General features: G+C 45.3%; 1 non-coding gene across 1 annotated transcript; it reads right to left on the minus strand.

Annotated features, from left to right (window-relative positions):
- Window positions 1–767: 767 nt before the first annotated feature.
- On the minus strand, window positions 768–891 carry LOC121827749 (small nucleolar RNA SNORA31). Its single transcript, XR_006070050.1, has one exon. It is a non-coding gene; the product is annotated as a small nucleolar RNA SNORA31 (small nucleolar RNA).
- Between the last annotated feature and the right edge of the window lie 11,390 nt (window positions 892–12,281).

The raw sequence follows: 12,281 nt of genomic DNA on the forward strand, positions 1-12,281 counted from the left end.
AACCACTAAATCACATTTGTTTTAATTCATTGATTTAAATTAGGGATGGTTGCCCTCCGACAAGTCTCCATCTCATGGGGGGAAATCATTTGAAAAGTTATTTATCTTAATATCAATTAAGACTGGCTAATTAGACCCAACTTTAGCAGATGGACACACTGAACTTGAAGGGACTTGAGTCGTGATAGTATTTAGGATTTGGGAAGTGTGCAGGGCTGGGGGAACAGGAAGTGGAAGAAGTATGGAGTTTGAGGTGACCCTATATTCCATGCTGGTTTAGAAGCATGTGGTGGTCAGTTTCCTCTCTGTCCTTCTCAGCCCCTACAGGTAGCCATTGCACTTCCCTTCTGGGTGGTATGTACAAGGAAAGATGTAACTGTAATCTGTCAGGCACACTGGGTGGCATTTGGGGATTTCAGACACAGTTCCAGTTTTGATGCTTACAGGGGAACCAGTTCTGATACCAAGAACTTTCTCTCTGGGCTAAGACAAGGATGGGCACCTTTAGTGACATGGTTCTCCCTTTTTCAAATGGGCGGGGGGTCTCTTACCCCAGAGCCTAAACTGCAGAAAATTGTGAGGCCATAGTAACTGACCCCAGGGCCAAGGCAGGTCCGTGTACCCATGAGTCTTTATCAGTAAGACCTATGCCACCAGGACCAGAAGCAGGCCACCTCACTGTGGTTGTGACACAATGCACATGTGTTGGAAGCCGTCACCAGCCCCATTGTTGGTCTGTTGAGTCTCAAGAACTCTTTTTTTCTATTACTTGTACTCCCCAATTCAATCTGGACTGCCACAAGACAGGCAGGAAGCGCATGGAGATGTTTTCTTTTGCATCCCAGTGCACAGAACAGCCGCAAACTGTTCAAGGTCTATGTGTGGATGCTGTTCTCATGAACTCTTGAGCTTCAGGAAGCGGCTCCTGGAGGCTAGGCTGGTGCTAGGGTGGAGATGAGCAAGCCAGACTTTTCCTCGGTTGCTCACAACATCAGGGGGCAAACATCCTTTTTAAGGCTGAGCACTCAACAGTCTCATGTTCTCTGACTGGTTGTGAGTCTCTGTGTTAACTGCTAAGGATTGAGAGATGAGTTAATCTGCAGGGACAGTGACAGGCCCAGGGGTCGGTGTAATACTGTAGACATAATTCTGAATTTAGCTGGATAATAACAGCAGCTTCTCTCCTGGGGCCTATGACCTGACTAATCAAAGGTTCTTGGCCTGATAGTGATGCCAGGTATGGTTGATGGTGGGGACTTGTCACCTACAGGTCCTTGTCCTATGATTCTGTCTCTGCTGCTTTGTACCCTGTCTTCCCTGGGACCCTCTTCAAAAGGGCTTACCTAATTAGGTCAGACCCACCACCTTCACTGTGATGACATACAAGCCAGAGGCTGGGACTCTCAGGGGCCACTTTCAAATGCTGCCTGCCATGAAGTCCCATCACAGGCCAAGGAAATAAACTTGACCTGCTTGCCATTGTCTGGTTTACAGGAGCAGCCTTCTGGTAGCCCCTTTGGTGGCCCTAATATTAGGCAGACAGGAAGCAGGGTCAGAACACAAGTACTATGTGGTCACTTCGATCCCTGGGGGACAACAGTGTTTCATCACAAGGCTCCCCTGCTGTCTCCCACCTGCTTGCACAGATATGTGAGGTCAGTTCTGTGTAGAGTGGAGCCTCTAGGCTTTTCTTCTTCTGCATGGACACGAGGAGCTCCCATCTCAGGGAGTCCTGGCAGCCTTCCTGCACCCTCCACTCCACCTCCAGTGGAGGCAGCTTACCCTTCTGGTGTTGCTGATGTCCAAGGACAGAGCCTGGGCTTGAGCCAGCTTAAGGAGACTTGGTGCTTCTTGGCACAATGCTCCAGCCGAGACCAACCACACCCATGGAATCAAGGTCCATGTGACCTGCACAGGCTCAAGTTCAGGAGAAAATTGGTGGGTGAATCTGAGAAGCCTAAGAAGGCCGGCACGGCTCCAGGCCTGGCTTCTACTCCCTCTTCCAGGCAGCTGGCAGACAGGGCTCCCAGGGTGAGGGGGGAAGGAGGCAGCTGGGGATGAGAGGCGTCTTTTTTCTTCCTTCATTAAAAATGACACCTCTCGTTTATTTTGAAGGGAATAGCAGCTGTCTTGAGGGCTCCTAGCCTGACACCTCGAAATTTTTCTCTGTTAAGAATTTGAAAAATATGCAAATATTCTTCATAGAACCAGAAACACTTCTGTCTTAAACGGGTTGGTTCTGATGAAGACAGATCTCATTCCAAGGTCTCGGTTTCCCAGTGCCCTGAGCTTGCTATCATCTTTCCCATGAAATGAGTTTCTGCCATATTTTAAGCTTCTGCCGAGGGAGATGGCGGGTGGCAAAGGCTTATTACTACAAATTGCTCCCACGCCAGCTCTTTCACAACATTGCCTTTTTAGGGGAGCTTGGCACCCCAGGTGAGCTGCTCTTTGAATCCAGAGCTGAGCACCCTGTGTGGGACTCAGCAGGTTCAGGCCTGAGGACTAATGTACTCAGTGGCTCCTAAGCACTAGAAGGTAATTTCATGACCAGCACAAACCACAGTGCTGAGCAAGGAATCTGGGACCACTGACCTCACTGCTGCAAAGGACCCATGTCTACCCTTGATCTGGGCTTGGGACCACCGACCTCATCACTTCAGAGGGCCTACATCCTACCCTCGGTCTGGTCTGGGCCTGAGACAGCCATCCCTATGACTTCAGATCACCAGCACTCATGGCTTGCAGAAGCCTCAGCTCATCTCCATCTTCACAGCCTCTCCAGGTTCAGGTCTGTGTGTGTCTTTGTACCTACCAGTTTTCACCTTTTGGTAAAGATACGGTCACAGTGGATTAGAGCCAGCCGTACGGTCACACGGTCACATCCTAGCTTGACGTCCCGGTTCCATTTCTGTCGCTGTGATAAAAACACTCTGACAAAAAGCAATTTGGGTAGAAAGAGTTGATTTAATTTTACAGTTGCAAAGCCGTTGAGACAGGGACTCAAGGCAAGCAGTCACATCATATTCAAGAGCAGAGAGGGACGGACGCATGCATGTCTGTGATTGTTCCCTTCTCTCTCTTCACTTAAAGGGCCCAGGACACCCTGTCTAGGGAATGGTGCCATCTACAAGGGGAAGATCCTCCCCACCAATTAACATAGCCAAGACAATCCCCGACAGACATGCTCAACTCCTCATTGAGATTCTCATCCCAAATGACTCCACATTGTATTGACAATTAAAACTAGTTTTTGCACTTGATGACCTCTATCATGGTCCTTTATCCAAATAAGGTCACATACACAAACCTGGGGACTAAGACTTGAACAGATGTTTTGGGGAGATACAATTCAACCCATGACATCTCCCAGCTGTGAGAGCCCTTCATGGGTTGGCACACATCTGGGGCAGATCCTAGGAAGGCAAAGCTAGAAGGACAATTGGCTCTACCCAACCCAGCTGAGAGCTGAGGACCACACACAAATGGAGAAATGGGGAAAGCCATAACCAAATAGTCACTGTGACCCCTGGGGTGGACAGCAGAGATTTTGCTGAGGTTACTCTGTGGGAAGAGGGAGCCTATGGGAAATGTCCTTAGAGAGGCTCCCCCACTCAGGTTACCGTGGGTCTAGAAGATATGGCGCATTCCCTTATACCAGCTGCTTCTGTGTTTCAGGATTTGCATTCAAAACTTCAGGGCTATGGGACAACAATGATGACTCAGCAGTTAAGAGTACTTCGATTCCCAGCATCCACAGTGAGAGGCACACAACGACTTTAAATCCAGATCTAGGGAGATACAACACCTCTCCGGGCACATGCATTCACATGCACATACCTACATATGACACACACATACATACATGTAATTAAATATAAAATCAACTCAAAGCAATCTCCAGGATACACCTACAGGCTGGTATTTTAATCCCCAAAATATCAATGAAGAAACTGAAACTCAACAGTGACCCCACACATCCCAAGGTTAAGCAGCTGCTCACCTTCCTGTTTTCTCAACAACAGGACAGCCCTGTGCCAAGACCATGGCTTGCTGGCAAATTAAGAGTCCTTGGGGAAGATCCTCTACTGATCGCAGTATTGAACCAAGCTGTTCTCCGAAGTCGCTCTGCAGAGTATTTCCAAGTAAATAAGATGACGGGGAAATTAGGAGAGGGAATGGGAGGTTCAGAGATGCCACACACAAGCAGAGGACTCATGAGACAAATCAATGCCGACATTGTGTGTCGCTCATCTCCTCCCAACAGGATTCAACAAGCAAAAGCGATGATTAGATCCAGTTGGTGCTATATATTCAGACTTGTGAAGTGTTTGTGAGCGGCTTGTGGAATTTTTACTGGCAGATTATTTAAATTGGCTGGGATTGGAACATTGTCACAGAGATTGAAAGCTGGATCATTGCCTGTAAACAGAAAGTGTGATAAATGACAGGGGCAGGGCATTTGACGGCTCTCTGGGATTTGTAGGATTTGTAGAAGTTTCTTGTTTTAATTAACTCCTTTACTAATAATTAAAGTAAGTAAGTGTAGCTGAGAAAGGGGCCATGGTACGAACACTTGAAAACATATATGTAGTCCAAAGGCCAAGAAAATGGTACAACCACGTCAGATGCAACAACCTCATCAACAACCACAGCACCAACAACCAACATCCTGACAAGCACTGCTATGATATCATCAGATACCACAATCTAAAAAAACATCACAATAACAGCCACAGCACCAACAACCAACATCCTGACAAACACTGCTATGATATCATCAGATACCACAATCTAAAAAAAAATCACAATAACAGCCACAGCACCAACAACCATCGCTATGACAATCACCATCAAAGCAGCATAATATACCATAATCATGATATCTACAAAAGCCCCAATAACAAGCACAACATCAGCAACCATCCTCACAACAACCACCAGAATACCATCAGATACCACAACCGTGAAATCTTCTTCCTCAGCTACATCATCAACAACCACAATACCATCCACCAAAAAATGACACTGTTGACAGCCATCATGACAGCATCATATAATACAACTGTTGTACCCTGGGCGTGAGACCCCCCCCCTCAAAGATACCACCAGAGACACAAACTCACCAAAATGCAAAAGCAAGCTTTATTAAAACAGTTCAAGCCGTGCAGGGACCTTGGTCGAGCACCCCGACACAGCGGAGGCTAGAAGAGGTGCCCACCCCTCTGCAAGCTCAGTTTTTACAGGCAAAAACCATAGGGCTACATCATTTAGGGGTGCTAGTATGGGTACAATTCTGATTGGCTCAAGTTTTAGGGGCTTTTCAGAATTTGTGTGTTATCTTACTTTGCAGTTTTAACCAGTTGTTTGTCAAACTTTATATGGCATTGGGGTATTCTGTGGTTAATCAATTGTTACCAGATAGTCCTTCAAACATCCTAACTTTTTACTTTGACCATCTCTGGCATGGGGTACTCTATGGTTAATCAATTGCTACCAGATGGCTCTTTAAACATCCTAACTTTGTCCTGGGACCTATGACAGCAGCTCTGAGAATTATGGAACTCAGGCCTGTTTCAAGCTGGGGTGAGGGGCTTGCTTGAAATGAGGGGGCTTTGGTTCTTTAACAACCACAAAATCTACAACAACCACAATAACATCATGAGCCACCATCACCATGACAACTACCACAACACCATCTCATACTACAACCACAATTTCTACTTCCTCAGCCATGACATCACCATGGTTGTTATTGCGATTGTTGGTGATGTGTTGGTCCATGGGTGTGTCTATGAGGGATTTTCTTAATGGAGTTCATTGAGGTGGGAAGAGCCATCCTATATGTGGACAACACTATTTTATGGCTGGACCCTGGGCTGAACAAAATCCAGAGGGTGAGCTGAGCACTGGTGAGCATGCATGCACTCTTCTCTCCCTGCTCTTGACTGGGTGTGACTCATTGCTTCGGGTCCTTGCTTGCCTTGACTTCTTTGCAGTGATGAGCTGTAACCCGGAATTGTGAGCTGAATCAAGTCCTTATCCCCTTAGCTGCTTTTGTCAGTGTATTTAATCACAGCAAAAAGATAGAGACTCAGACGCCTTCCCTTGAGGCATCTCATTTTATCTCACACGCACCACATCATGTCTACAGATACAACTGTAAATCAAGGACTCCCCCCAAACTTCACTTAGAGGACACGGTTTGCCTTGTTGAACTTGCCCCCTGCCCCCTACCACCACAACCCACTCTAAGCCACACTGGACCATCTCCCTTGGTTTTAGGATATGTTATGGACTTGTCTAAATGGAAAAGGGGTATTACAAGGGGTTGCTAAGGGGAGTAGAATTCCATTTCTTAGAGCAGGTTGGTGGGCAGCCTGATGTGGATGGGGGTCCCATGCTGCCAGAAGGATTTTGGTACATTGTTTGGAAAGGGATGTGGTACACAGCACATGAGATTAAGGTCCTAGGTGATTGAGTTCACTGTTGTAAGAGGGATGTGTATGTGGTCCAAGCCAAGTGGGGGTCCCAGGTTGCTAAGCCACCCCCTGTGCTTGCCTACCTCATTCCCAGACCACCACAGTCATCCATATTTGGCTTCAGGATAAACTATTTCATATTTCCTTTGAGGTGAGAGCTGATTTTGCATTGACAAACAATGGTGGTGGAGGCATCTTCTGCCCCAGCGGATGCCCTGGAAAGCTTTGGGGGTTCCTGCTGGTTCCCAGTGAGGTCCTCCATACTTTATGCTGAGACCAAAGAGTGCTCCAACTTTATTATTTGCATTAATAAATTACAGAAAAGCATCTCCCTCCTGTGCAGGCATGGTCCTTCACGCTTGCCCACAGCCAGCAGGGCTAAAGTCTGGTGACAGTCTTTTATTAGGGGGTTAGTTTTTGCCTCGTGCAGGCTGGTGGGAGGCAATGACTGTGGCTTCCTGGCATGTGAGCACAAACTTTGCCCATGTCACCTTTTCTGAAGAGGAATCCATGACTTTTCTCAAGTTCAGCAAGCCTCAAATTCTCCATGTCCCTGCTCAGCTGCCTTCCCTGGGGCTGGAGTTTCCCCATTAAGGCCTTAAGTTCCTATTATCATGCAAATATGTTAATAGAATAACATTTCTCTCCATCAGGAACCATTATTAGCAGTTCCTATACAAGCTCTGAATTAGGAATGAGACAGCTGGAGGCCCTGGGGGAACACCTGACTTCTGAGGTAGAAGAACATTCTGCAATCTCCTCTTAGTCCTGGCTACAGGCTCTTCCTCACCTGGGAGGAGGGGGTCACATCTTTCTCAAAGGTTGGTTTTCAAGTCCACAATGGGAGGATTAGCCTCTGTGGTCAGCATTCCCATCTCTGGTTCCTAGCTCTGGGTAAGTTATAAAATGCTGTGCTATTAAAGGTAACTTGGCAGATGTTAACATTCCTGAAGAATGGAATCACATGGGTGTTCACCTGTGTTTGTGGCCATCTTTGGCTGGCCTCAAGCTTGTGCCCATCATGATCGGACCTGGTGAATCACTGACTAGAGCCCTGTGTGTGACCTTCTCTTCACTCACCTGTGGTGAGTATCTGCACCTCTTCCACTTTGGGAAGATACTCTGAATAAAGCAAACAGGTCTCCACCGACCTCTGCTCTCACCTCTCATAGGCAAATCTTACCAGTGGCTATTAGAGTGGATGACAGATGGTACAAAGCCTGTGTTCAACATGCTAAGAAACTGCTGAGTGTATTTTCCAAGGAAACTGATGATGGCAGGCATCGTGGTTGTTTTATGTACTATGTCAATGCAAAAACACAGCTCTCACTTCAAAGGGGGTAATGGATGGTTTATTCTGGAGCCAGTATGAGGAACACATATTTGGTTTTTCCAAAACATTGTGTCCCATCATGGAAGGGGCTACATGAGATTTTATTAGGGAACAGAGAAAGTCATAAATCAAAATGTTTAATGAAAACATTGATGGAGGCCACAGGTAGGCAGATTACAGGAAAGGGAGGGTGGAGATGTTGCTATAGGTTTTAAATAACATCTGGTGATGCTTTTAGCTATCAAGGAGAGCTTTAAATGGGGAGTGGAACTAGCCCAAGAGAGATGTGTGATGCAATGAGCAAAGCTGGAAGGAAAGAGCCATCTAAGCCCTCTGACACTGAGTGAAAAACAGGATTTAGAGTTGGCCTTGCTTGGTTTCTGTCTGGCTTTGGTCTAGAATTTCCTCACTATGCTCCCATTCCTCCATTTTGGAATGCTAATGTATATTGTATGTTGTAAGTATGTGGTTTGCATTTTGATTTACAGGGGATTACAATGAAGAGATTCTCTGGAGTATCCAAAGAGACTCTGGACGTTAAGACTGTGTTGAAACTGTGAAAGAACATGGGGACTTTTGAAGTTGGACTAAATGCATTTTGAATTATGACACAGCTACAAGCTTATGGAGGACACAGAGTGAAACATGGTGGTTTGAGTGAGGATGGCCCCCATAAGCTCGTATATTTGAATACTTGGTCCCTAGTTGATGGAACTGATTTAGAAGGATTAGTAGGTGTGGCCTTGATAAAGGAGGTGTGTCACTTGGGGTGGCCTTTGAGGTTTCAATAGCTCATGATGTCCCAGTTAGCTCTCCTGCTCACTGCCTTGGGCTCATGGACCAGATGTAAGCACTCAGCTACTTCTCTGGTGCCTGCCTGCCTACTGCCATGCTCCCTGCTTTGGTCACAGACTAGCCCACTGGAACTGTAAGAAGCCCCCAATAAAGTCTTTCTTCTGTAAGTGTCCTTGGTCAAAGTGTCTCTGCACAGTAATAGAAAAGTAACTTAGATAATTAGTATCACAATTTAAAACACAGTCCAAACTTGAAAAGTCATACAATCTTTAAAAACATTGTGGTGGTTTGAATAGGGATGGCCCCCATAAACTCATGTGTTTGAATGCTTGGCCTATAGGGAGTGGCACTATTAGGAGGTGTGACTTTGTTGGAGTAGGTGTGGACTTGATGGAGGAAGTGTATCACTGTGGAGGTGGGTTTTGAGGTATCCTTTGATCAAGCTATGCTCAGTGTAACACACAGTTCTCTTCCTGTTGCCTGCAGATGAAGATGTAGATCTCTCAGTTCTTTCTCCTGCACCATGTCTGCCTACATGCTGCCATGCTTCTTGCCATGGTGATAATGGACTAAAACTCTGAAACTATAAGCCACTCCAGTTAAACGTTTTCCTTTATAAGAATTGCTGTGGTCCTGGTGTCTCTTCACAGCAATAGAAACTCTGATTAAGGTAGAAGTTGGTACCAAGGACTGGAATATTGCTGTGATAGGCTTGACTGTGCTTTTGTTTGGAGAAATGTAGACTTTGGGAGTTTGGGTTAGGGCAGCAGTGGAATGTTTTAAGTGCTAGTGGGCTGTACTAGTAGGAGCATGGAAGACAGTGGTGCTGATTTGAACTGTGAAGGCCTGGCTCAAGAGGTTTCAGAGAAGAACTTTAGTATTTTTCCTAGAGATTGCTCTTATAATAGTTTGGAGAAGAATGTGGCTGCTTTTTTGCCCTTGTCTGAAAAGTTTGTCTGAGGCCAAAGTGAAGAGTTTTGGATTAATTCTACTGGCAGAGGAAATCTTAAAACAGCCTAGTATAGATTCTGTCATATGGTTATTAGTGGTAACTCTAATGAAGATTTATAATGAAAAGGAACAAGCTTAGCAAAGAAAATTATAAAATGTACAATTTGAGAACAAAAGGAGCACCAGGAAGTAGAATGGAGCTAAGTCCTATTTTCAAGGAGATAAACAGATTAAGAAATGAAATAAAGAGAGTATTGACCTCAGGGCAAGATCCCACTCAAATAAGTTCCCAATTTGTGAAAAGGAATTAAAGCAAAGTTTAGAGTCAGGTGATTGTGCATGCCTTTAATCCCAGCACCCCAGAGCCAGAGGCTGACAGACCTCTGAATTTGAGGCCAGCATAGTCTACAGATCCAGTTCCAGGACAACCAAGCTTAGGCAGTGAAGGAAGAAAAGAAAAAGCTGATGAAGCTGTAATTGAATGAGGGGGCCATGTTCCAGGCCCAGCAAATAGCAGCACTTGGCAACTTTGGCCACATGGTTCTAGCTTTAGAGTCAAGGATAGAAGAAAGGAACCATGAAATCTTCCTCTGTGACTAAGTAAAACCACTAAGGTCAGGAATGTGTCGAGGTGTCCCTGAATGGAAGTCTAGAGAGGTCATTGCATGAAGCTGTAAAGGTGAATCCTAGATTGCTTGGAGATCACAAGATGTTGGAGATGCCAGAGCTGTAGAATACTTGCTGAGGAGAGCTGCTAACAGGGAGTGGAAAAAGCCCAAGAGAAAGAAGTGTGTTGTAGTCAACAAAGCTGAAAGGAGTTGGAGATCTGAAGAATGCTTTGACATCAGACATGAGGATGCAGAGTTTGGAGTTTGCACAACTGGTTTTTGGTCTTGTTTTAGACCAATATTTCCTCATTATGCTCCCTTTCCTATATATTGGAATGGAAATGCATTTCCTGTGCCATTATATATTAGTAGTATATGATTTGTTTATTTTTTTTTAATTTTACTGGGAATTACAGTTCAGAGATGGCATGAGTCTCTGAAGAGACTTTGAACTTTGGACTTTTAAATAAGTTTGAGACTATTATAAACTATGGGTGTTTGAAGTTGGATTTAATGCATTTCTACATTATGGTATGGCTATAAGCCTATGAGGCCAGGGAGTGGAATGTGGTGGTTTGAATTGGTATGGTCCCCATAGACCTATCTAATGTGAATTCTTGGCCCATAGAGAGTGGCACTATTAGGAGATGTGGCTCTGTTGGAGTAGGTGTGGCTTGTTGGAGGAAATGTGCCATTGTGTGGGTGGGCTTTGAGGTCTTCTTGCTCAAATTGTTCCCAGTGTGGCACACAGTTTACTTCCTGCTGCCTGAGGAACAAGATGTAGAACTCTTAGCTCTTTCTCCAGCATGTCTGCCTGCATGCTGCCATGTCTCACCATGATGATAATGGACTGAACCTCTGAAACTGTAAGCCACCCCAATTAAATGTTTTCCTTTATAAGAGTTGCTATGGTCATGGTGTCTCTTCATAGCAATAGAAACCCTAACAAAGACAAACTTCAATACTTTAAAAGTCCACCATCTCTTTAGAAATCCAAAGTCTCTTTCTTAACTGTGAACACCTGCAAAATCCAAGAGAAGTTAAATAGTTTCTTACTCCAAGAGGGAAGAATTGGGACACAGTTACAATTGGATCAAAGTAAATCCAAAGTCCAACACTGTAAATCAAATTCTATGCTTCAATTTCCCTTTGGCCATTTGAAGCACACAATGAGTATGATAGATTCTAGCTGGTTCCCCTTCACGCTTGCCACTATCTTTGAAGGTCACCCTACAATCCTGGCATCTCCAACAAGCTGGATTCTCCACTGCGATGATAGCTCTACATTTGCCAATGGCCTCCTAGCTCCTCTTTGGGATTCCAACCCTGCCACATTGTACCAAGTCTCAGCTGTTCTCTATGACCCTTTCATGCCTTCAAAACCATGTCACATCACCAAAGATCAGCTACCAACCTGAGAAGTAGCCTTCCCCCTAACCCACTGCTGGACCACAGTTTCTCTGTGATGACCCTGAGGAAATATTTCCCAGAAGACTTCACCTCAATGATGCTTATCTCTTATTAATCACAACTAATTTTTCAGCCCCAGCTTTCCAGCATCAGTTGTCCCAGTAAAGTAAAGATTTCACACCAGTGGTGCTGGTGTCTAGTTAAAGAAAGCTAACTCTTCGGCCACACCTGACCAGAAACCACAGATTTTTAATTCAATGTATAACACAAACAGCCCTGGTAGAATCTTTGAGGGCCTCAAAAACTTCCCCTGAAAGCCGCAATGCACTCCCCCATCATCTGTAATGCTGTCAGCATTCTTACCTTCCAAGCTTCCACAGAGCAGCTTTAAACATCAATGGCTTTTCCACCCCAAGCTCCAAAATCCTTCCACAAACCTCGGTAAAAACAATACGGTCAGGTCCAGCAGGACACAGCTGGTACCGCCAATTTCTGTTTGAGTTTCTCTGTTGTTGTGATAAAACACTGGCCAAAAGAAATGTGGGAGAAGAGGGGTTTATTTGGCTGACAAATTACATTCCATCGTCCTGGGAAGCCAAGGCAGAACTCAGGGCAGGAGGCTGGAAGTAGGAACTGAAGCAGAAGCTGCTGAGGAATGCTGCTTACTGCCTTGCTCCCAGTCTTAGTCAGGGTTCTATTGCT

The sequence above is a fragment of the Peromyscus maniculatus genome, chromosome 2, assembly GCF_049852395.1.
Source record: "Peromyscus maniculatus bairdii isolate BWxNUB_F1_BW_parent chromosome 2, HU_Pman_BW_mat_3.1, whole genome shotgun sequence".
Lineage (NCBI taxonomy): Eukaryota > Metazoa > Chordata > Mammalia > Rodentia > Cricetidae > Peromyscus > Peromyscus maniculatus.